Here is a 27,297-nt window from a genome sequence, read left to right on the forward strand (position 1 = left end):
GTTTGCGTGTAGTAGAGAATACCTATATAAATACCTTATAATAATGATTAATGACATTAATATGTAAAATTAATTTTTTTGTTACAGCATTTATTTTAATATGTACCAATGGTATAATTTTGTCGATTTCAGGAGTGTCAGCTGTTCGCATGTCCATAAACATATTTGTCGGTGTGGGATATCATTATTTTTGTATGAGTCTTTGATATGTATCATATTATATGGTGATGGTATTGGATTGGTGTCTTAAAATGCCAATAATACGTACAATTATACTCACTTATTTTACTTAAACTTTGTACTATATATACCTAGTATGTAAAGTATGTTATAATTGTTCTGTATAAATTAAACTATTATAGTATAAATATACTTATAAACTATGTTAATATTTTTGCATGAGGTTGTTGTATTACCTATATAGTTAATGATAACCATTATGAGGATACGTGTACCTATTTATGAATAATATAATATGCAATAGTTTATTTTAATATTATATTATTTTGTTTGTTTACAATATTTGTTTTGTACCAATAGGTTAGGTTTTTAATTATTAATTATTAATTGGAAAATTCGTAGGTAATGTAAGATTTTTAAGTGGATAAATGGATAAAATAATACTCTGAGATTTAGTTGTATAACATTTAATTTGTGCAATAATCGAAAGGTTACCGCAAAAAATTGTTTCAAAAAGTAATATCATCACACGATTAATCAAATCAAAAATATATGATTATTTACTTTTTCAATTTATGAAAATTAAGTACTGCGAGGTTAGGTTAGGTAAAATATGTTTTTTTTTTACTCCTCTGGTGTAGGTATTCTATAGTTCTCAGACAACAACAATTGTAATAGTAATCTGTTTAATTAGTACCTAAGTAAAAAGCACTGTAAACGCATATTGAATATAATTACGTTCAAAAATGAATATTTATGACGACCAATGTAGAGCGGAGCAATGAAGTTCAGGATCCCAATACTTGGTTGATAGTTCAAGGTTTTCTGTATAGAATAAATATTTGTTCGTTTCAATTAAAAAGCAAACAAGTTATTCATTTTTAAATGTTTAATAACTCCCAATTTATTTTTAATATCAATGATATACAAACAAAATACAATAAAATAATTTATAAATTATAACAGTTGTATATAGTACAGTTTCGGTAGTAAAATAATAAACGTTTATGCAAATTACTTTACTAATTTTAAATATTACGATTCTGATACAAATTTGCGTCGGTTAACTAAATAATTTAATTTAACTGCAGTTCACTATAATGATCACTTATTTGGATTACAAAAAACTGTTACAGTGTTACCCCTAGCTATATTATATAGAATTATACTAAAAAAAAAAAAAGGTATTATGTGGAATATTTTATATTATATATAGTTATAAAACAATAGCTAGTATAAATCGACAATAGAAAATAATATGCAGGAGACAAAGAGGAATAACTAAATACGAATTATATATTTTATGAATACGATATTTTTACTCGGTCAATTTTTAATGTAGGTATTTCGATGATACAATTTTTTAAATCTTGTACCTATGGTAAATTTACTATGGGAGAGAGTCATGCAAAATCTTAAGCACGCTTTTTCATTGTTACAAGAAAGTAGAACGTATTTAAAATTCGATCATGCACTTGCAAATGAACATTTAAAATATATTATATTATAGATGTGTACACAACACAAAACAACACAATAGTACCGTGTACACTTCTGTGTGTGTAATGTGTGTGATGCAATAATAAAAAACCGTATAACTCAATAAAGTATTTATATATTTTTAAACCTTGAAAGATTTTCTAAAATACATATTGTATTTATTTATTTTTACTTTTAAAATGTTAACGCGCGTCTTTAGAATTATTTAGTACACATACATTTTACACATTATGTATAAATTATTATTATTTTACTGCATCATAAAAAATTCAAAGATAAAACGTCAATGATAAAAAAAATATACACAGTGTATATAAACCGACGCAGAAGAAGGTGTTATTATTATTTTTTTTTTTTTCAGGAACTCGATCAATATTCACCAACAATAGCTATGGGTATTATTTTCTTATGTGGGACACCACAACGCTTCCTCAATTATGCTCGAGGAGAAAAAAAAAGTTGCCGGAACAATTTTTTATGTCATTTTTATTATTATTCATTTTCGTCTATCTTCTCCGCCATTTATGCGCGTAACTTTTCCCCTTCGTTAAAATAAATAAAAAAATGAAAAAAAAACCCGGGAGCAACAAAGTTTCATCGCGCCGTTTGAATATTGTTTTTCAACATTTTTCATTTGTACGAATTGAAATAAAAAACCGTAAGAAAAAATACACGAGTTTTTATTTGTGATGTCTCTTAACTACAGCGTTGATGACGGGAACGTTTTTGTGGCGTTATCAGCTCTCTCCTAATATATATTTACTCGACTCTATATTATATAGAGCGCAGTGCCGTCGTCGGCATGTCTCGGAGACCCAGCTCTATAATACCTGTACATATGGAGTGTACAAACTATCTGCTCAATATGTTGAGATCGATAACATATTTTTTACTCAAACGCGGTCTCGTATTATATTTCTATAATATAATAATAATTATTAAATAATATTGTATGATCCACAAAATTCGGACGTATATCTGACGTGTGTATTATAACAGTGTCACTGCAGAACACGATGATGGACGACTTAAATTCGATAGTTCAGTTTTTATAAAATCAATACCTAATGTGCATTAAATTATTAATATGCATCGTAAAACCAAATAAATCGATTTCATAATATTATTATCAATTTTTTTGGCAAGCACTGCTGCACTTGTTTTAGATCATAATTTTCTACACAGGTACCTAACCTAGGGGCTAGGTTAGCTATCAGCTACCATTGAAACATTTGATTTATATTTTAAACTGCAGTCTACGAGCTGCAAATATTAAATGACCATGTAATATAGCGTAATACGCATACAATTATCCGTGTTATTATTAACGAGAGCATAAACAGTTTCAGAAATGCGAATTATCGGACGAAAATTCATGATTGAAATAAGACGTTTCTAATGAAGCTCGCCCAGCTGCAGGTATACTAGAAATCGCCAGAGGTGCAATAAGCCATTGTGGGTATTTCAACCCGAAATTAATTACCTCCGGTTGGTTTATTAATATCTACGTGTAATTACTGTCATTACACCGGTTCGGCTAGAGAGGTGGAACCCAATCTCGTCTTATAAGACGCCCGGCGCTTTTTAAGTCATTAATAAAAATGAAAAATTATGAAAATAGACTGTTGGATGCTTCTGTGCGCTATATCACAAAACAACAATAATGAGGACGACGACGACGAAAAAATAATATATAGAAGTGAAAAATGGTCCATTACAAAAAGTCTCATCGAGTAGAGGCGGTTACGCATATAAATCACGTTGATGAATGATAATTCCAGTAGTTGTTTGAATTTATCAATGTACATAATATTATAATATATATCATATTCATTTTAGACGTTGCATACGTCCAAAATAATTAGCTACAATATAACCGATGATATAACATCAATATAACGCGTTGCTTAAATATTATTAAAACCAATGTAAACCTACGAGAAACATTAAATCCTGAGTGGTTAATTGGAAGGTACTCGCACATACATAACACTGTTTATAATATATGCCTTTAACCTATATCATATAAATATTATACATATGTTTTATTAAGCTGCTAACAAAGAAAAACAAAGAAAATACAAAATATACTTTGTTATGTATGGTTAAATTTCAAATTTTAAAATGTAAGGAGATGGCAGAAATACAGAACATAGATTTACCAAGTTGATTAACCTACCTACTACTTGCTAGACACTTTTAAAATGTTTGCAGTACCTACCTCTTCTTATTTATTTGGGAAATACATCTTGAACATTTAATTATTAACAGAAGCAGGCAGTGTATAAATCTATAATTGGGCATTTGTACATCTTTGTAGCAACTATAACAATATTATAATAATGCCTGATCACACATATTATTATGAAGCAGGTATCTCTTTTGCATTTTTTTTTTTTACAAAATATATTTTTGTCTTTTAAAAGAAACAAAGCATTTTTTATGGAATATTTACGTGTTTATAGTGTACATATTATAGCTGTAGCATTATCTACGATATGTATAATGCGATTATACGTGCGGTATATATAAAAAAAGTTTGAGCTACGCGTGTTCTCGTAAAATTTAATAACGTCAAATAATTCTTGCTTATCTTTGTGACCTTGTATTGGAGAATGGTAAACGATAACAATTTACAAAGTATCATATTTGTTCCCATATATATATATATATATATATATGTAATACGTATACTATATTTTATAATCTGTACCGGCATAAATATCACTTGAGTCATAATTTAAAAAACAAAAAGGCACCCTCAGCGTGCAGAAATGAGTTAAAAATACGTTTTTTTAATTGTTGAATACTTACATTTTTATAATATAAATATTATATACTCGAACATTTGCAGAAAATTATATTCTGAGTATTATACACTAGAACTTACATTTGTAGGATATTATAATATACGATATAATATGCCTAATGGCTATGTAACATAATTGTTGTACGCAAACGAACTTCAGACATAATTACGACGTCTCATATCGATACTCGACGATAGTAATCTATCGAATACATGTCAAGCACCTACCTATATAACATAGTGTATACTTGCAATCAAGATTATAAGTTTTCCATCTCTATCGTCACCCGAAGCGCTGCTGCCGCCACCGTGTGTAGGTGTCGCTTCATATACGTCGGTGTCGGCGATCAAACTCAAAGATGCAAATGTCACAACAAGTACATATTATAATATACATATATGTATATATATATATAATGTACTCATATACATATTATATAGTCATATATAATATATCTATGTATAATATATACACACTAAATAATATATATATACACTCACTAGTAGCCGAAGAGAGACCTACCACGACGCCGTATATCACGCGTCATGAAGAAGGGGAGGGGGCGGTCGGCGTGCGTGCGTTGCTAATCGATTTCAAGTACCTCCTCCGCCTCTATTCGGAAAGCTTTTTACGCGCGTTAAGAACGAAAATACAGTTACATTTCAACAACGACGACAGGCTAGGATTAAACCGAATCTTTGGTTAGAGCTCAAATATCATAGTATACTAATATACTCGATAAGTATGTAATATAATATTATTGTTATACGTATTATATAATATTATTAATATTATTTTTATCATATGTATTTTTCAGCTTTGTTCAAGGAGCTCGTTTTGGTTTACGTGCAAAGGCTGAGGAATTTATGAACTTATAATACATAATATTTTTTATTATTAAAAAGTGTTTATTAAGTGTGGCTATTAATACCACGATGAACCAGCTTTAGCAATTAGTGTTTTAAATCTCTGACTGAACGTTATAGCCGCGGAAATCAGGAAAACGTTTTTTTTATTTAGTGCAGGGGGGTCGTAAACTGCGAGAAGACATTAGAAGGTCGTCGTCTATATATAAACAGAATGTATACCTATGCGTTTATATTATAATAATGTTGTGGTTTATTTTGTATATAGGTGTTAGTTCGGGTGTAGGGTGTATGTGGGTACCGCATGCAGCAGCCGTATTATAGATCCGTCGATACGATGACGACGTGTTGTCTGTCGATAGTTTTTTTATTTCGATATATTACATGCAAAGTATTTAAGTATATATACATATTATATATATATATAAAAGAAAAGTACCGCCACTTGCGGCTGTTTAGTCGTAGCGGCGGCGGCGGTCCTCTCACTCGGAAGCGGTTGTTTTGCATAATTCATGAATTTTTCATAAGGTTCGTGCACCACCCGCCGGGCAACTGTATACACACGCGCATGTATACATACACACATGTACACATTCGTACGCACACATATACCTATATATTATGTACAATATGTATTATGATATGTATATATATATATATATGGTGTGTGGTGTATCCCTGACCGTGGCCGCAAGTTAGCGCCGCCGATTTACGCTCGCACGTTGTATATTATAATAATAATAATATATGTACCTTATTACACACACATACTGCACATGCTGACATGCAGACGTATGCAACACACACGCGTTGTTTTACGCATGCATATTATTTCCGGCCGTTTTGGCGGGAACAACGATCTGGTGCAGTTAACCGCTAGCGAGTGCACCGTCATAAAGTGTCTGACGACTGCTGCACATACCTACACATAGGCGTGAGACATAATATACCCAATTAATTATTTCATACATTTTAACCGAACTTTGAGTGTACATACTATATATATGCACCTAGGTTTTGCAGTGGGTGTTTTGAGTGTAAAGCACCCCTTCGTTTAAACACCACGCTTAAAATAATCCTAGTTACGCACCTGTAGGATGGGCTGTGTAGGTGCAAGCGTCGATCGCGTAAAGCATCGTTCGTAATCAAATCGTACGTATGCGTCTTCTACAACGTCCTAGGTACTATACGAGTAGAATATAAATACGATATATTTTTATTATAATATAATGTGTTATTGGTCATTCGATTAAAATTAATTTTAAAAAATTTGAACGCCCCTCTCACCATTCCCTCTTCTTCTACTGCCGCAAATTATAACATAGTTTCGTGCGGTTCGCCTGTTCATAATTATTTTCGCGTGTGTACGCACGATGAACGCTTTTATTGCGCAGACCGTACAAAAAGATTACAATATTATTATAGGTATGCGATAAAAAAAAACTTACTTTATATTTCCGAAATCGTCTGAAAATCGTTCGGGCGATTGAGGATCGGGTTAGGTACCTACCTGGCTGTATAATATAATAGATCCGCACACGCTACAAATTATAATAAATACCGGCGTGACTATAAATATGATAATGTACGCCGTATATGCGATACTTTATATAGCTGTTTTTTTTTCAACGGAAATCGTGATAAATAAATCTCCGCGAAGCTTTTCGCCCACTACATTTTTATATTTTATATTATAATATTATATTATAGTGGCATAGTGCGCAGTACCTACCCATATATACCTTTATAATCTTCGTGTGTTGCAATCTCGTCCGCTGGTCGTATTGTCGTCGATCAGTCGCGGGTGCGGCCCCGTATAATATAATATACAGATACAATTAAAACAAATCTCCCCTTCGCCGCCTCCGCATCTCCGCCAAACGGGGCACACCTATCGTTTTGCACACCGCACTATACAGGGTGCAGTGTAACATAACGTGATATCAAGCGTGTGTTTATATGGTCGGAATTTTGAAATCAGAAATACCTGGGAACTTGTATCCATACCTATGGGAAATCTAACTTTGCGCACTCGTACTAAATTTGTTGAATACAATATTGTGTGTATTATTATTATCAGGTATTCGTATTTCGTACAACAGAATATTGTGTCTATTGGACTGTTAGCCTCAGATTAAGACTATAATACGTTCATACGCGTTTACCTACAGCCGCGCACATATAGCTGCTTTCTCGCTGGAAAAAAAATGTGTGAACTTTTTATTTAATAAATATTTTACCTAATTAACTAAATGACAATATTATTTTATACAAACATTAACTATTAATAGATGTTTCGTAGAACTATAACATTAAACCTTTATTGAGCACACACTCGGAGGTATTTTTATTTCGCCCCTCCCCTAAAATTCTATCTAAAGGCGGCCATGACCGTGCATATAGGTCTGTACAAAAACGAAAAAGAGCGATACAATGGCACATACAGGGTGTACGTAACATAAACGGTAGGTTTCAAGTGTTTCGACTGTAAAACGTTATGTTTATACAGGTACCATATTATAATAATATTATTATGCTTTGGCGTCGGGCTGCAGCTAAGCTCGTGCTTCCATCTGCCGGCAGACACGCAATGCGCCGCCGCCGCCACCGTGCGCGTATATTGATTACGTCACGATTCGCGATGGCGGCGGCGTCCCCGGGGCGGCTCTTTCGTGATAATAATATCAAAACCCCCACCACGCCACGCACACCTCTCACCGGGCAGCCCTCCCCTAAAGGCATTATTGTCGTCATCATTACGGCGGCGGCGACGAGCGAAATTATTACTATTATTCAACGAGAAAAATCGGAAAAAAAAAATAACCATCGCTCGTCGTCATCGTCGTCGTCGTCGTCGTCGTCGCCGTCGTCGTAGTAGTAGTCATTGTTCGCATTCGGTTTTTTCTCTCTCTCTCTCCTTCTCTCTCCTATCTCACTCTGTCTCTCTGTCTCTCTCTTTCCGGAGCATAAAAAAAGCATTAACGCTATTTTTGTGTGCACGCATATAATATCTAATAGCCACCACAGGTATATTACCTATATATATATATATATATATATAATGTGCGTACCAGCTATGTAGCGTATTATATAGAAGGCCGCAGGTATGTACACTCGCGCACGCGTGTTTCGAACGTAATATATGTAATATGTATACACGTCGTCGTCGTCGTCGTATATAATAATAATATGAGTTCTGCGTTACGATTTAATACACGACGCCGTTTACACGTGCCCACCTGGCGCCATAAATATATCTCGTATACATATATAACGCATTCATACCTAATGGTGTTGCAGTGCTCGCCGCCGGAGCTTTCTCGTCCGTTCACGTCCGCCGTTGTATAGTAGGTACCTACGGAGTTGATGCGAGCGGCGGCGCTGCGGCGTGGCGGAGTGGTCGCACGAACGATTGCGTGTCGAATCGATAATGTCCAGAGATGTGTTTTTGTCGCGTACTTGCCCATACCTACCTGTATGTGTATGTACGTATGCGATATCGCAGTCTATACATATTATTATTATTATTATTATTATTGTCATATGCGCAATACGTACGTACAGCCGCGGGTATATCGTAGCATATATATCATACGTATATAGTCATTGTCTATCGAACACGACGTCGACGCTGCCTGTCCGAAGACGATGGTCATGACGATCGTAATACGCGCGATGCTCTCGTCGACCGGCGGTCATCGGTTATTAAAACCCAAAACGCGACCGCGGTTTATTATTTTTTGTAGAGAGTTAACCTAGCCTATGTGCTTAGATATACTGCAACGCTGACGAGGAGTTTCTAAAAGTATTTATTACAATAATACACCATGTTGAAATCGATAAATATTATTTTTATTTCTACACTATGTGATATCATTCGTAGTCTATACATATTATTATTATTATTATGTGCGCAATACGTCTACAGGTGTATTGTCGTATATATCATACCTATATAGTCATCGTCTAATGAATAGTGCACGGTAACTACGCCTTCGCGGCCTGTCCGAAGACGATAGTCATGACGACTATAATACGTCGCGTGGCGGTCATCGGTTATTAAAACCCAACACGCGACCGCGGTTTATTGTATTCGGTATATCGAGAGTCAACTTATAACCGCCACCGCTATAGCACTACCGAGTTTCTAAAACTATTATTTATAATAATATATGTCGAAATCGTTAATCGATTAATATATATTTTTTTTATTTCTGCTCGATTTTACTACTTTTTACACCAAAACTCACCCCCCACATATATTGTATAGTCGCACGCACAGTCAAAACATTTTAATATATAATATTATATACTACTATAATACTATACACCGTTTTTCGCTTCACGTGTACCTAAACACATAGCTATAGTGCACGACCGCGTGCTTATTTATTATTTTTTTACGGCACCGGCATACCTACATTGATTTTTCAGTGAAAATAAAAGGAAAAAACCAACAAAAAACTAGAACACACGAATAATATCCGTATGGCACGAATTCTTCAAAACCGAATTTCTCAATTTTGCTTTTTTTATAAGTATATGCTGTAAACACCCTGTATAGTTTTTGTTTAAATGTAGTTGTAGGTATTTATATAGGTACTCGTATGTGCTAATACACTGCAAATTCAATACAGCCAGGGCGCAGGTGATTAAAAAATATGAGTGAAAAGATTATCATGATCCTTGTCTGCACGAGTGTTGAAAAATGAAAATAATTATCTATGTACGGCAAAAATGAAATATATATATTGGTGTTATGTTCACTAAGTATAATAAATTTAAAATCCAAACAGTTTTAACATATTTTGCACAGGTATATTATACTATAATATTATATTACGTATAGGTATACAAGATACCTACCAAGTCATGTAAATAAAATTCATATAAATACCTATCTTTTAATTTTTTTATGGTGGCGCTACACTGAGTGTAAGTATGTCTGGCTGCAAACTCCTGCGCTGTACTTATACATGTTTATAAATTGATTAAGACGATGTTAACTATATTTGGCCGATATTGTAGAAACTGTACTGAAATTATTGTACAATTATTGTTTAAATTTATCATACTCTACAAGTGGTTTTTGCGCTTAGGTATACTGCCTAACGAGTGTCTACAATATTACGGACAAAAAAACTTATCTGCAAGTATGTAAATTAAATTAAATTTGCATCAAAATATAATAATAATAATAACTTGGAACAAAAATTAATTTTAACATTATTATTTAAACATTTTTGCAGATTTAATCTTAATCTTAGCTTTCATGATATCTACATCTTGTATAATCCACTCTATAACTAATATTTTTGCATGCAGGTGGGTATAATATGAATTTACCTATATTATATTACGCTAGACATGTTATGTTGTAAAGTTAAATTGGTATGGTAGGTAGGTGATATTTTCTTAATATTATTCTCTATATTTAGTTTATTGAAGACGAAAATTTAACTTTATGTAAGTTCCCATAAGTTTTGTGTTTGTTGAATTAATGGTTTACATGAGTTGTCTAATGGTGTTATAGAAATATCTTTTGTTCGTGATGGATGAGAAAAAGTTATTTTTGATATTTGTCTGAAATATTTTATGAATTTTGTTGTTCAATTTACACTACTATATTATGGAGGTTAAATTCCATTAAAAATGTAAAAAACCATCGCTATAGTTCGTATCCAATTATGTTTTTTTGTACATTTTGGATGGAGAAATAATTGATATTTATTCGTATAAATGTATAATGTCATAGGTATTTAAATCTATTACACATGCATTTATCCTTTTATACGTTATTGTTTAAAAAGCTACACACATATTATCATACTTATTAGTTACCTATTACTAATAAATAGGGCAAAGGACTTGTAGCATTTGCATCATTTTTTTGCACGATCACAAAAATAGCAATTGAAGAAACAAATACGTTTCATTCTGAAACAAATCTAGTTTTTAAATTTTATTTTGCATATAAAATATAAATGCATATTGCTATTTTCAATGACTTATCATTTTATCAATATTTTTACCATCGACGTTTTTATTTAATTTAAATATTTAATATTATATAACCAAAATAATGTTGAAGGAATTTAAAATAATTTAAAATTTTGATCATATTAATTATTAATATGGTTGTTGACTGTTCCCACAAGCATGTTTTTTCCAGAGACACGTCTCCGGAATTGTCGATTAGATGTATTTTCCGGTTATTAATTTTATTTATGCACAGATATTGTTCACTGCATAAGATATTATCAGTACAGGTCACGGGGACGTCGGTCGCAGGCATTGATTCAAATAAAATATATTCATTCAAATAATCTTATTTTTGAATGCAATTTAATATGCATGATCATTTTAAAATGCATAATTTGAATGCATATTTTGTAAATTTAAGTGCATATTGGGTGATTTTTTAGAGCTACAAGTCTTCTGCCCTACTTATAAATTATAATATAATATCATATATATCATATAATATGTGTATTATATTATACTCGGCATTCATGCAGCAGTTTCAGTATATTATAAGGTCAAAGGCGTTGATTCAAAGATGCAAATAACTATGAGCAGTTCGTCGTCGTCCGAACACCGCCACCCTCTCGAAGAAGAAAACCGTATTTAGGGGTCGTCAAAATATGACCCTCAAGGTGCAGGAGGGAAATACGACAAAAAAGCTACCCCCCTTCTCCTCCGACGAGCTGACTTGGACTGCTGAATATGCATGAGCGTCTCCCCATGTATACTATCCTGCACCGCCAAACGCACACCCGCCGATGACATCACCGCATCTTTTTCCCTAACATTTTGCTTATATATATCCTATATGGTGGTTTATATCCTCGTTCGTTCATATACATATACAATATACATATATATATATATATATATATTTGTGTGTGTATGTGCATAGTATATATATATATGTGTGTAAAGCTATTTCAAAGCATAAAAAACCGCTGTCATGGCAAATCCGAAAGCATAAAAAAAACTACGTGGCAAAAACCTATCGTTTTTGGTATGTGTGCGTTACGTCGTGCCTATATATAATATAATATGTGCGCCGAACGACATTTCTCCAGTGATTATTCTTCTGTGATAAAAAAAAAATAAAAAAAAATGTTACTCCTCGACGTTTACATCTAATTCTCCGTTAAGCTGCTAAACGGATTTTAATCAAAACGAAAAATATAATACCAAAACGTAACTATTTTAATATAATATAATATAAGAAACCGGAACGGCTGGTTTAAAAATATTATATTTATCGGGTAGAAAAAACTCGTACCGTTATTATTATGATTTACTACGACTCACTATAGGTACCTATAAACATATCATACCTACATTTACCTACTAAATTTTTTTACCCAAAAAATAAGAAAAATCTAAATATTTTAAACGACCTTGTAGAGTTTTGGAATGTTAAAGTATATTAATATTATATTGACATTTGACATGTATAAGACTCCATTCGCGTACACAACTGGAGTGTAACATCATATTTTTTCTATAACTATATTTCTATAATCTATATTGATATCTTAATTATAATAATATTGTGTTCGACAAAACCAAACCTATACAATATAGGAATAAAAATAAAAATATGTAAACATAACATTTTAGTATATACCTATCATTATGATTTACGAGGATTTGTCGGTATATTCTATGTGTTCGCAGAGAGGATTGATGTGTATATTATAATACATTCTATTTACTAAGAGCTAATAGTTCCTCTACTTTTTTTTTTTTGTAATTTGCATAATATTGAACATAAATATTTATCGAACATTTGTATTTCGAAATTCAGCAATGGATCGAATTTGAGGATCTAAATCCATTGCTATTATTATATGTATATAGGTAATAATAATAATAAAAATAAATCATAATTCGTCCTATATTTAATAATATAGGTAAGAAGTTTACACTCGTATAACCGAATCACCATAAACGTCGTTGCATTATAAATGCGTATGTACATACTTTATGACTTCGTATAAATACTGCTGAAGCAATGATATTTATACGATTTATTTGTTTGTATACGAACATCTACCGTATACGATACAAATTTTACTGTAATGAATCCTTGGACATTCTCCGCCAGCTTCTCAACAAATAAACCTTCGTCTGCCACCGACTCACGGATAAGACATATAAAGGTACACTTATAATAAAAACAATTATACTCACCAACCTACATTATATTTTAACGAAGAGAGAAGACTCCCTGAATTTGCTCATGCGTTGTGTCACTCTCCCGCGCAGTCAAACACATATCAATCGAATAATAATGAACGCAAGAAGTAGAGGATCCAGATCTAGATCCTCTCCAAATCAGAATCTTATTACACCCACCGGTGCCGAACAATATCTCCTAACTGGCACAGTTTCGAAACACTCTTATCAACCGATTGTAACGCAAACAGCCCTTAAATCAAATGTATAGTACAAAAACTCTATAGTATTATGAGTACGTTCTAACTGATTTACGTTCTCATTTACTCATTTTCAACTCTTAAATCTTAAATCCCTTTAAATGTAAATGAAGATTTTTAACATATTATTATATAGTTATAATTGGGGCATATTGGACAAACTTGTATTCACTGTTGATAAATATTTTATTTTATTTTACCTAATGACAACTTTATACAAACAATAAAACAATACATTCGTTTTTCTCGAGTAACCCAACGAATCTCAGTATGAGCCTCAAAATTAAAAAAATTGACTTCGAGGTGCAAACCTTTCATACAATCAAGTAAAATATTATTATGTACTTTAGTGTACACTGCCTTATATACAACATTTATTTATCCAACGGGCTTTTGCGGCAGTGGCGACAAAAGTTTTACAACTCACACCCGTTACCGCCACCGCCGCCGCAGCCACGGCCGCTAAACGTATGTGCAGTGTGTGTGTGATCAATGATGCGTGTCTAAACGGTACACGCTGCGGTGCTAAATAACTCTTTTCTACACCCCCAAAAACACACACGTTTGACCGAGCTGTTTGGCACTACCCTATATTATATTATATATATATATATATATATATACCCTGGGCGCAGTATGATTTTATTTTTTGACGCTTTGCACAATGGCTCCTGTTTACACACACACACACACACACACACAAACGCTCGCACGTGCACAGTCGTTATATTATTATTATATAGTCGTGTAGGCCGTTATTATTATTCTATTATTATTATTATTATTATTATTATTATTTTTATCCGTAGAAGAACTTTGACTGTGGTAGCGGCGGCGGAGGCTGTCATTTACGCGGTGATTAATGGGCGCGGGTCGGTCGGCCGAACAACGCGCGTTGACCCGATGGGGCATCGATAATGATCAATGATCGCTCATACATGTGCGTTGTCGACTCGCCGCCGGGAGCGCGGAACCGTGAAATTCCTCATATGCCGGCACCTGAACTCCGTGTCGCGGGCCACGCAGAAAATCGAGTGCCCTACCAATCCACATATAATAATATCATATTAAGTAATAATAATAATAATAATAATATAATACGATTATATTGTAACGTTGCTGCAGGTATCTCCACAAGACCGGACACACACACGCACACACGAACAAAATAATATGTTAAGATATTACCTGCCTATAATAGTTCATGTGTGTAGAAGATCCGGACGAGTTTTTTTGAATTTTTCCGTGAGTAATAATGTAGCCTAAGCACACACGATGGTCGATAACGGCGAGATCCGAAACCGCTATATAGCGATTCAATTTGCTGGTATATTACGAGAGTGAGCATAGTGCACTGCGTCTGCATGTGATGCATATGTCCTATGATGTGCGTGCATCTGCAGCGAAGGTATATTTATCAAAATATTATTATTATCAAATGTGTATGTGCTTAAATGTCGTTCGAATGCAGCTGTAGGATACCATGGACATTGTATTATATTCGTCGCGAATATATAACCAGTAGAACAGTGACGTGAAGTGAGTCTTTGGGTCAGGGGGAGACGTTGAAAGAGATAAATGAATCGGGAATAACGGCAGTACCTATTATTGATTCTCATATTTAGACTATACCGATACACCTGCAGAAATAAACAAACCTTAGATGAATAACTCACAACTACGATAACGATGAATCTGCGGTGGTGGATTGGAATATTGGACGATATCATGGCATATAATGGTCAAACTACAATCTAGACATTTCTGAAATCGAACTTTTCTTTCAAATGGTTTTTGAGTTTGTAAGCCTCAAACACACAGACATTGGCATTTGAATAACGAACCATACAATTATCTGATTTATTAACAAAATTATTAGTATTATTCTTATTTATTAAAAAAATCGATAGCAATGAATGATGGGTGTGCCACAGTTATAGTGTAGAGATACCAATCTCTAATAAATTGTATTTCTGTAACTGATGGTGCCTTAAATATATTATGAATTTAACAAAAAACCATTCGATTTTCGTGTGCCGAAATTATATCCACAAGTGAGCAATCTCATAGCAACTTATATAGGGGTTGGAAAACGAAGCAAAGAACGTTCTCTGAGTCTCGCTGAATATATCTGTTGCAAAATTCCGTGCCAATTAGTTCGGTCTAGTTCATTCTATACAAGTCTAGAAGTACTGCGTTCGACCCTGCTATATACGTACAAACGTACACATTTATTTTTTATACATATATAATCTATGGATGGATTATTTTTTATTATTTTTGAAATCGTTCAAAAAGTATTTAGTATTTAAGTATTGTTAGACAACCAAATAATTCGTCCTCATTCTAGACGGGTAGACCGCGGCGTCTCATTGTCTCCTATACGTCGTTTTGCCTCTGCAGCTGTAGAATAACGCGACCGCGGTTCCAACGTAGGTATATACTGCACCAGTATGTTCCCTGCGAGTGCCCGCGGCTCTTATATTAGGCATACCCAGCTCATATAGCCCGCGGGAAATTGACAAAAATTGCACAATTAGCGAGGGTGTCTTTAATGCGCGCGGCCGATCGACGGCGGGTGGCCCGGGTGGTTTTTTATTATTATTATTTTTTTTTTTTCATTTCATTTCATTCGATTTCGTCGCCGTGTCCCGCCGCCGCCGCAGGGGTGGTGTGTTTAACCCGAGGCCATCATCCCTCGACCGGAATCGTTACAAAGAGCTGGCCCCGACAACTATTATATATAATACGCTCGTGTCTGTGTGTGGGGAGTGAAAAAAAAATGAATAAATTACACCGTATATATATTATATATAGAATGTACACTGCGCGATGACGTCGACGACGACATAGACGACGGTGACGACGACGTTGGTCAATCACCTAAAGCAATTATCATTAATTTGCCATTTTCTCTGTGTGTTATATAGTGTTGTTCAGCCGCACCCCGAGCCCGGTTGCCGTCACCCTAGGCCATCGATCCCCCGGCCATAATAATATTATACTCTGCAGGCGACGACGATATACACTATATATACGTATAATATGATATATTGTACACAAAATGCGATTAATCGACGCCCGTAACTCTGCTGCAGTAACCCCGCGCGATAATCATTGTAGCGCTTTGACTTTTTCACCCCCTCCGCAGCATTGGCACACCTGCGCACGAGCAACAAACGGTTTAAGTTTGTACACGTCGCAACTGCTGATGAGTTTGAGACATTTTGCATTGGGCGAGTTATAAAATATGACCATTATATTACAGTCTGTGTCTAATAGTACGACAAAAATAAAAAACAATTGTAACTGTATCCAGTACTCACATTAATTTTGGAACTCAAAGTCCAATAGTCAAAGGACTTCATATTTATTACTTACGTATAATATTAATTTAGTTAACCTTAATAATTTCAATAATTTTACCAAAAACTAATTTTTTCCTGTATTTAAATTTTAAATTGTTATCATTTTGTTTAATTCGATTTTTCAAATATTCTAATGAACAATAATCTTTCATTCATAACATGCACACCAATAATATCAACTCTGCTCATCCGACCCAAACATAATATGTTTATTGGATTAGCTTGCAACTTGTTAATTTTATTCTTTTCTACACCTCGTACTTAGTTGTTGAAAAAATCGTATTATATTATTATAATCCTATGAAACTCAAAATACGTACAACATAATATCCTACGCATGTCGTTTGAAAATGATATTCTATTTTAATACCTATATATGAACTTTTATTGTTAAATACAAATTATTTTTGGATCTGAAAAACAAATCCATAATTCGTCTTTTGTATTTGCAAAAGCGTTTTAGGTACACATACCTATTCGGCCATGCAAATTAATTGAACTTCTCCCCGCCGCCGCCTGATGCGTATTCGGCTGTTTCGCGGAAACTTGATAACCTAAAAAAGTATAGGTACAAAGGAAAATTATAATAATAATACTACGGTGTCGGTGTTTTGGTGTATTATATGTTCGAATACGTCTGTATATAGCTCTTAACCCCGTCCATGCATTGATGTTCTATTGGCCCTTGGGGCCTGTAGTTTAATTTAGTATGACTTAAAGCCGTAGTAGGATATACGAGCCGGGGAAAGCACTTTGAAAGTTTAACGCTTATAAAAATCCACATAACTTTAACACCCATTTCCCCATATTCGGAGTGAATATATTTTCTGGGAATTGCACACATAAACATAGGAAAAAACTTGTTAAGCCCATTTTTCAAGTTTTATTAAAGGTGTGTTTTGCTGCATTGATGTATAATAAAACCTTTATTTCTTTACAAGTTTACCGCGTATAGCCGGTACTTTTACGTATACATATACATACATATTGCATACAGGTACATACATTTATGTATACACATTGTTTATAACTTGGTTGCAGTATACATTTTTATGTACATTGTAATTTAATATTATCTTCACTTTCATACGTGCGATTTGTTGAAAAAAACAGCCTTGGATCACGGCGATTAGCTTTTCATATTTTTTTTCGAGTGAAATACATATCGAATCCATAATAGTATATTTATTAGACGTAGAACAGACATCAAATAATACATTAAATTTGGATTTAAGTGTTAAACTCGTATATGAGGGATTAAGCCTATCCAGTACAAATTGATTAGCATATTTTTTTAATTGTTCGTTAATTATTATAATCGTTTGAAGTCATTTAATTTGTATAGCTACGAGTATAATAATATATATACGATTAAGTACAATGTGATATGTATAACACGTGTGTTGGACAGTTAGGTCTTTAAGGCCGAACACCACTGCAGAGGAGAAGAATGAGATGTGTTAATATGTACTATATTATTTAAAAAGGCAGAAATACTTTTATTTTATAGAATAAATATAATGAAAATTATAGTCATCGAGTCTTGACCTGGTCCAGGATATTTTTCTTTTAGACAATTTAAATAATATTTAATCGAATGTAATACTTTTTATGTCTCTTAGACACTCGTCACGTCTATATATTTATCGGAGACTTTGACGTCAAAAGGAATTCACTTATATGCTTAAATCAGATGTCGAGGATAAACGAGCTGCTGCTACAGATAGAAACAAAATGTTCGTGTAATATAATAATAATATGCACATATTACCTATATATATCGTCCATTATATTATTATGGGTATACAACGCGTCTGCAGGTACAATTGCATAATGATATCGCATGTATTGTATCATGCACATTATAGTGCGTTCGGTAAATAATTGCACTCTCCTTCTTTCTTTATTATCCTGGCGCGAGATGCATAATCCGATTGTGTTGACGGACCGACGCGTCTGTCGTGGGTCGCGCGACGAGTTCATTGGAAAACCACATCGAATCGGTGTCATTTTTTGTCGCGTTTCCCTCCCTCCGATTCGCATCCGTTTCTCTCACTCTCACTCTCTCGATTTATTCCGTTTGTTATTTCGTGGACTCTTCCACGCATATATACCAGCAGCGACCGCCCCCCCCCACCCTATATATATATATATATATATTATATCCTGCAGGCCCGCCGCCGTATATAGTCCACATAATCCTTACAGTGTGGCAGGGCACTTTTTCCGTCTCTCTCCCGGAACGCTAACTCACTCGCTCGTTCACTCTAAATCCATTTCCGTATTATCTCATTTGAATACCACTGTCCCCTCACGCGTGCGCACACACTCACACACACAAACACACACACACATATTTATATATACACATATCGATCGAAAGAGGGACGACTTTAATTCACTCTGTCACCCCTGCGCGAGGCAATCCCGTCGCTGTCGTCGTCGTCGTCGTCGTCGGTTCGGTTTTTTTTCATTTTTTTTTTATTCCTCGTTTGGTTTTCCTGAACAATATATATATATACATACATCGAGAGTGTGTGTGTATTATACTCGCCAAAGTCACGGCCCAGTCGGGTGGTGCGTGTGTACGTGTTTTTATTATACCAATAAAGCTCGTCACGGAAGGGTTTAGAGGGTCCACCGCCACCTCTTCGTCGTCCACCCCGATGCTGGGGAACAATGGTATCGAAAGGAAAATTAATTTCTCTTTAAGCCCGCATATATGAAACGGCGGCGGCGTAATGAGAGAGGGTCGCGCAACCGATAAAGTCATGCGTGGCGTGTGTGCGTGCCAGTGTGCAAACAATGCCCAAACGGTTTGGTGCCTATAAAAGGGTTTATCGCTCGCTGTCGTCGGGCATAATCGGAATTTATAAATGTACTCTGCTGCTGCTGCTACTGCTGCTGCTGTCGCTGCACCTCCGATACCGTCACCACTGGAAACCGAGGCCACTGTCACCACTATATATACATATATATATGGGTGTATATGTATATCTGCCACGAGGCCACTGCCGCCACTGTCTCACATATATACTCCGAGGCCACTGCAGCAGTGGCAGTCACGTACATAGCGCGTATAGTGCGAGCGTACAAATTTTTGCGTTCCTTAAAAATATTACCGGCTATGAATTATGACATAGTGATTTTCTCGATGTACTTGCCTCTCTACAGATGCCTAGGAGCATTACGATAAGAAAAAAAAAATTAATTAAAAAATTCGCGAAGCGCTTCCGCGTTACACGCTCGTGTAAATATTATTTTTTTTTTTTCTATACGTTCATCGGTCGAACCCATATCATAATTAATGTTTAAAAACACTGCTGCTGCTGATGCTGTGGTATTAATATAGGGTATTACGTTGTGTATGAATATTCACAAATGACTTCAACGATTAGAGTCGATTTATATATATATAATATATATAGGTATTAGGTTTTAAGTGTATATAGTTGCAATAACTGTTAACGAACGCGTCTATAATTTTAAACAAATTCGATCTTTACGCTTTTCATTACGTAGATTGATTTTTAAGAAATGTTTCGGGTAACGCAATTATAATTTACAACTATTAATATAATATACATATATTATGTCTCATGACCGAAAAGAAGACGAACTGGGTGAATATATTATTATAATATATATACATTTCATAAATCGTATATTATGCTAATTATTGTTGTTTTTTGCGCGTTCATTCACAAGAAATATAAACGTTGTGCATAATATTATATACAACTCAATACATAAACAATATGTATATACATATATAATATATGATAACAGCTTTATAATAATATGTACACTCGAAAATACTATATAGATACCTACTCTGATTGATTGAATACGTTTTAACCGTGCGCCAGTGCGTATAATAATCATCGTGCGCCGTGTAATAATAATAGAAATATGAATCTCGCATAATATAATATGTTATGTAGGTATATTATTACTATGATATTGTGATTTGGAATATTATTCGTTTTGCAAAAATAAAATATAATTAAAAAGCTTTTGAAGAACCGTATAATAAATAACGATTTTCATTTTTATTTTGTTAGATAATTATTTATCTGCACCATCATAATATTATTATGTATATATTAAGTATAGGTATACCGCCGGTATTTTTGTGCAAACGAACTAATTATTTTCGGAAATTATCAAAACCCATTATTTTTCGTCTGCTTTATTTATAATAATATTATTTTATTAAACACGCCCTATGTAAGCATTTAAATTGTAAATTACCATGTAATTTGACTGTGTAGTATATTATACGGTATTTAAACGTTAATAATACCACAGCGTTATATAAAGTGTACTATAATATTATATAGGTTAGGACACCTGTATTTAATATCGCGTTACGGAATTACAAAAGATACAAGTACCTATAGTAATAAAATACAACCATAACACGACATACCTACCACAAATATCGTGTGATCATTAATAATTTCACGGTATAATGTGTATGTGTATTGTTGTACCCGGGTAACCGTCATCATGCTCCTACACACATTTATTGTCAATAAATTGACGACGTCATTATTAATAAAAAAAAAGTCCCAGTTGACGTTGTGAAGTATTAATCATCGGGCAAGACGTTTCAATTACCTATACTTACGCAGTAATTTGTTTTTCTCTCTCCATACACAACAGCATATATCGTACAATATACATATTATTATTATTTTATTTACCGAGTACTGAGTACCTACCTATTTAATTTTCAATTCACCGACACGGTATATATAAAATCGAATCTTAATTGAATGAATGACATCTGACTTCACATTATTGTGTACATATTATAGTATGACGCTCCTTTTTTTCTTTCTATAATTTGTATATAACAACTGGAGTAGGTACCTATACAAGTTGAATATCTGTGAGCGTTCTCAAAACAAAACCAAAACGAATATAATAATATATTGTCAATATTATATAACTATGGGTACAGCGGTGTTGCTTGAGGTGTGCTATGTAAATTAAAAACATATTCAGATATAATATTATTGAGAATTATTATTAATAATTATTAATTTATTATATCTTGATCCTATACTGTTGAGAACATAATATCAAACGCACATATAAATAGGCGTTTGAATTATAACTGTCATACCGTTGTTGATAAAAAAAAAGCCTGGGTTGAAAATGACCTACTAAAAAGTTCGACTACTTACTATATCATCAAAATATTATGTATTGTTATCAATCGTATTTATAACTTTTATGGATGTTACTGACTTACTGTGTCCATGGCACTCCATGCAAGTATATATTATATAATTAAACCAACTGACTAACCCGGCTTCGCCCGTGAGCAGTTTTTTTTGGATTGGATATGATTTAATCAGTCAGTCAGGACAAGTTCTTTTTTAATATATATTATGTATTATGTATATCATTGTTACAAACCAGAGGTGGCTCTAGCCTCTAGAGACTGGTTGGGGAGGACTCATTTATAATTGTCAGAAAACTTTCTATATTATAAAACGTTTTTTTTTTTAATTTTGTATTTACAATATACATTTTTTAGATATGGGCTTGCCCCCCCCCTTCCATCCCTCTTGAAGCCACCCCTGTGTTAAACACTACCGTCGTGTTGTACAATTCTGTATCGTCGTATAATACACGATAATAAATAGTATAATTTAACGTGCTGCCGATTATCCTCGTATGCGGCTAAAGATCGACCGCGATTTGAATCGAAAACCTTTGTAGTTTGTGGCACGACTTTAAGCTCATCAATACCACGAATCAAAATATACTGGATACCCAACGATACACGATAAGGAGTTCCTAAACTGACTTACCAAAAGTGTAAAGGTATACAAGCTCTCCAAGGGAATTAAATGTAACTACATATACCACTAGATTGACTATTCAAAAATAAATATAAGATAAAAATATAATTTAATGATTCTTTTAAGCATTCAAACATTAACTAAATTAGTGGTATTTACAGATTTGGAGTTAAATTATTTTATAAAAGTTACCACTAATGTGGTAACAAGCCCTAGGTCTAGTATGCAACAGCTGTTCTGGCAAATCCGTTTGGGTCCAAGAAAAATAGGTGATACCGCAATATACCTACGCGTACTATTTATAGGTATACTACCTGCGTACGAGTATAACGTGCGAGTGTGTATGAACAAACCGTCCAAAATGCTGGTGAGTACAATAATTTCCGACAAAACGCGTTATCATTAGCAACGGCGGGGCGGCGGGTTTTTTCGGTGGCATTTAAATAAATACGCCCCATGTAATAATATATATACCCGCGACGACAAAAAGAAAACCCTTTTTTTCCTTTTCTGGTTAGTTGTCTCCGTCGCACAAAAGGAGTGGTGCGCGCATATATATTATATACACGCGCGAGTATATATATATGTATATATAAGGATTATTCCGCTATATTTGCTAACGAGGGCAATGTCAAACGGCATTGTCTGGGACCCGCACACAAATGTATATAATATCGACATATATATATATGCACCCGTTCGCGATACAGCCAAATTGTCTCTAGTCATTGTTGTGGATGCGTGGGAGGGTCGGGCCATGTATATACCTATATAAGTGTGTAATATATATATATATTATATTATATGCGTATATACTACGACGACACAGTAATACACACACGCGGGGCCGACACGGTGAGACTATACGGCGGCGGTTGTTCGGCAAACAATATTGTGGTAATAATACCACGCCGCCGCCGCTCTGCCACCGGATTTCTGCAGTGACTAGGCGACATTTTATTATTTCGAATTTATATTTTATTCGTTGTCATGTATATAATATTATATATATTCGTACATACACACACACACACATATATATACATATATACATAATGTGACATCCGTTGACAATAAGCCCCCGGTACTGCGGATGATACGATAGATGATGACAGAGTAAAAATTGATCCAGCTGGTAAAAAAAAAAAAAGATTATTACTGCGTGTGACGCTATTATATTATATATTATATTATACTCGCGTTTGTCGTGCAGGGTTGTACGCCGACGAATGATGACGATTTCATCCCCCCGCACCACGTGATAGCAATATTATTGATATATTATTATTATTAAACCTTTTGCTTCTGTTGTATACTGAACATTTGAAATACAATATTATATTGGTTTTAAATTGTATTACAATAAAGCGTACTATAAAACCAGCTCGTATGGTCAGTAACGATAAAAAGTTCATCGTAGATTTTTAAACAGTCCTAGTATATTATGTAATATTATACGCCACAAATCATAAATAAATTTATAAATAATTAGTATTTATAGTAAACAAAATGCAAATATTTAAATATCCTCACGTATCATTATTCATTTCTGCGCCATATATGGCGTGATACATAGATGTATACGAGATGCCAAGTATTTGTTTTGTGATAAGCTCTGCAATGATATAATCTACAATCATATTGATATAATATCTACCTATAAAATATGGTATAGACGTGTAACAATTACATATTGTGTAATTTACTAAAAAAGTAAGAAAATATCATCATTGCTTGATATTTTTTTTTAACAGTGGTTAAACCAACCAGTGTATGCTATACTAACTGACAACTGTGATACGGTTCTATGAACATTTTTTGATTCGATTTTCATAAAATATTAGCGAGTTGAATCGTTTAAAAAAAAATGTATTTACGGGTAGTGGTTATTATATAGTATTAAAAAAACAATAATTAAATTTAAAAAGACAATAGGTATATCGTATACTCGTAGTCTGCAGTAGGTAGTGTATACATGCTTAGAGTATTTGCAGTAATAGTTTTAAATATTTTAATTCCTAATACAAGTCGATGGGTATAACATTCGTCAGCCTAAATGTATATACTATTTAGATCAATCTACTACAAACAAAACTATTTATTTTTAATTACTATTAATGTACCTTCTTTATCACGACAGAAGGTATAGTATATAATAGCAGACCACAGTATAACACAATAATATTGTTTGATGATGTCTCCTGGTGTGGCTTGGTGTTTGGCCTCAGTTACAAACGTGATCTGAGGTCAAGCATCAATCGGTGTTTCTAGTTCCTGGATGGGTGACCACCGCTGCGTCTTAGTGACAAATCCACATATACTACCATACTACCATACTATATATATCTAACCTACCGTACCCTTCCCCTCAGATAAAAAACTTATTAATTAACCTTCAGGCTAATGACCATGGATGTTGAAGCCCTAACTCCATAAAAAAAGAATGATTTAAATAACTTTTGATGTACTTTGTCATAGTATAGAACAATATATAATAGTATAACATGATAATAATATACAGAAACGGCAATAACCTTTGAAGTTGAGGTGTGTGTATACCTAAATAAAAAAAAATATTAATAAAATGTACATTGCTACTATACTATGTTTAGATAAGCTAATTTTTATTTTAAACATATCATTTTACAGCCTGTTATAAATTACGCTTGGGATAGTAATCAACATGAAAATATCTTAAAACAATAAAGTGGACCTAATCAAATGATTTAGTGTAAACAATTTCAACTACACTGATTTGTGTTACCTATATAAGACTATATATAATAACGTGAATATCTTATGCCAGAAACCTTTTATACATTTAATAAGAATCATGCTGTAGTGCAGGTATTTATATTACCACGTAGCTAATACCAACATTTACGATAAACGTCGAGTATAACACTATATTTCACATTCTTTAACGGGTCGTGTTGTTAACTGTAGTAGTATTTGGACTGACGTATATATAGTCGGTCAACTATTTATAATAATAATGGCACCACCCGATTTATCGCGCATAGCTGATATAATAATATGTGTTACAATATTATGGTGTATACCATACTTTCCATTATAATACACTACCTATATGCTATATATATAAATATATATTATAAATAATATACATATATCTATTTGAAAACGATTTCTTGGGTCGTCGGCGTTGACCTGTCAGTGTCCCGTCTGTTTAATGGATATCTGGATAACAGCAGCAGCAGCAGAAGGACCAACAGCGTACACGGCCGAGAGGCATATAGATAAATAATAACGCGATCCGACGAAAATCAGAATCCCGCACTGCCCCATTAATTACAGACGGGTAAACGATGGATAATACGACGGACAGGTTTGGTTAATGATTTTTCTCGCGAGTGCGTACCATCTGTATAATATATATATATATACACACACAATATACCTATATATGTCTTGCACCTCCCACTATATATATATACGCCTGTACACTGTATATGTAATATACTTTAATACATATTATATTACCTATATATTATTCAGAGTGCGGTCAACCGATCGAAATATTGGTAGGCTGTCTCGCTCGGCCTAGTGTATAATATTATAGTAATTATACTGCTGCAGAGGGACTGACTATATATTGTTGCAGTGAGCGTCCAAAGTGGAAATCTGCGGTGCAGCTGAGGAGTGTGGTTAGCTACGTTTTAAACGGTATGTACATAATATTGTGCGTAGTACATTGTATATAATAATAATAACAATAATATATACAGTAGTAACACCTAGTGTAATTGGACGCAGATATCTACTGTCTTATATAATAATATACTTCTGCAGTAGGATTATATTATGCGGCGGTGTGTCTGTAATAATAATAATAATATGGTATTTACTATTTGATTATAATTCGAACGGACATCTATATTATTATCAATTAGTAAATATTTCATCATGAAGTTTCAAAAGTAAAAATTCTAAAACTACACCGTGATATACTGAAATTATATTTCTCGAATACATTACTTCTCAAGAGTTTCAATCTACGGCGTATACTATAAAGTATTGTGACTTAATATTGGAAAATCCACAAATATTCGAGTTTATAATAATATTATGATATTACATAATTATATCATGCACAGTGCCTATACGCCCAAAGTGTGAATCTCTGGTTTTTGGGAGTTTTTTTTCTCTCTTGAGATTTTAGCAAAAATGTATTGTACCTATAAGTGGTTGGTTTTATACATGTAACAATATATTGGGCATAGTACATTGATAGATATGAGAAGAGCAATAATGTATGCAGTATAGTAAATTCTATACTT

General features: G+C 33.6%; 2 long non-coding RNA genes across 3 annotated transcripts in view; one reads left to right on the forward strand and one right to left on the reverse strand.

The window, feature by feature from the left end:
* The window catches only part of LOC111026490, a 28,831-nt gene extending 26,500 nt beyond the window's left edge, over positions 1–2,331 (forward strand). For both annotated transcript variants that reach the window (XR_002603705.1, XR_002603706.1), the window contains exons 2-3: positions 133–314; positions 2,042–2,331. This is a non-coding gene — a long non-coding RNA (uncharacterized LOC111026490). The remainder of the gene's footprint in view (positions 1–132; positions 315–2,041) is intronic.
* The window catches only part of LOC111026483, a 57,726-nt gene that overhangs the window by 12,304 nt on the left and 18,125 nt on the right, over positions 1–27,297 (reverse strand). The gene's annotated exons all lie outside the window — the stretch shown is intronic.

Source organism: Myzus persicae, unplaced genomic scaffold (assembly GCF_001856785.1).
Source record: "Myzus persicae strain clone G006 unplaced genomic scaffold, MPER_G0061.0, whole genome shotgun sequence".
NCBI classification, from domain to species: domain Eukaryota; kingdom Metazoa; phylum Arthropoda; class Insecta; order Hemiptera; family Aphididae; genus Myzus; species Myzus persicae.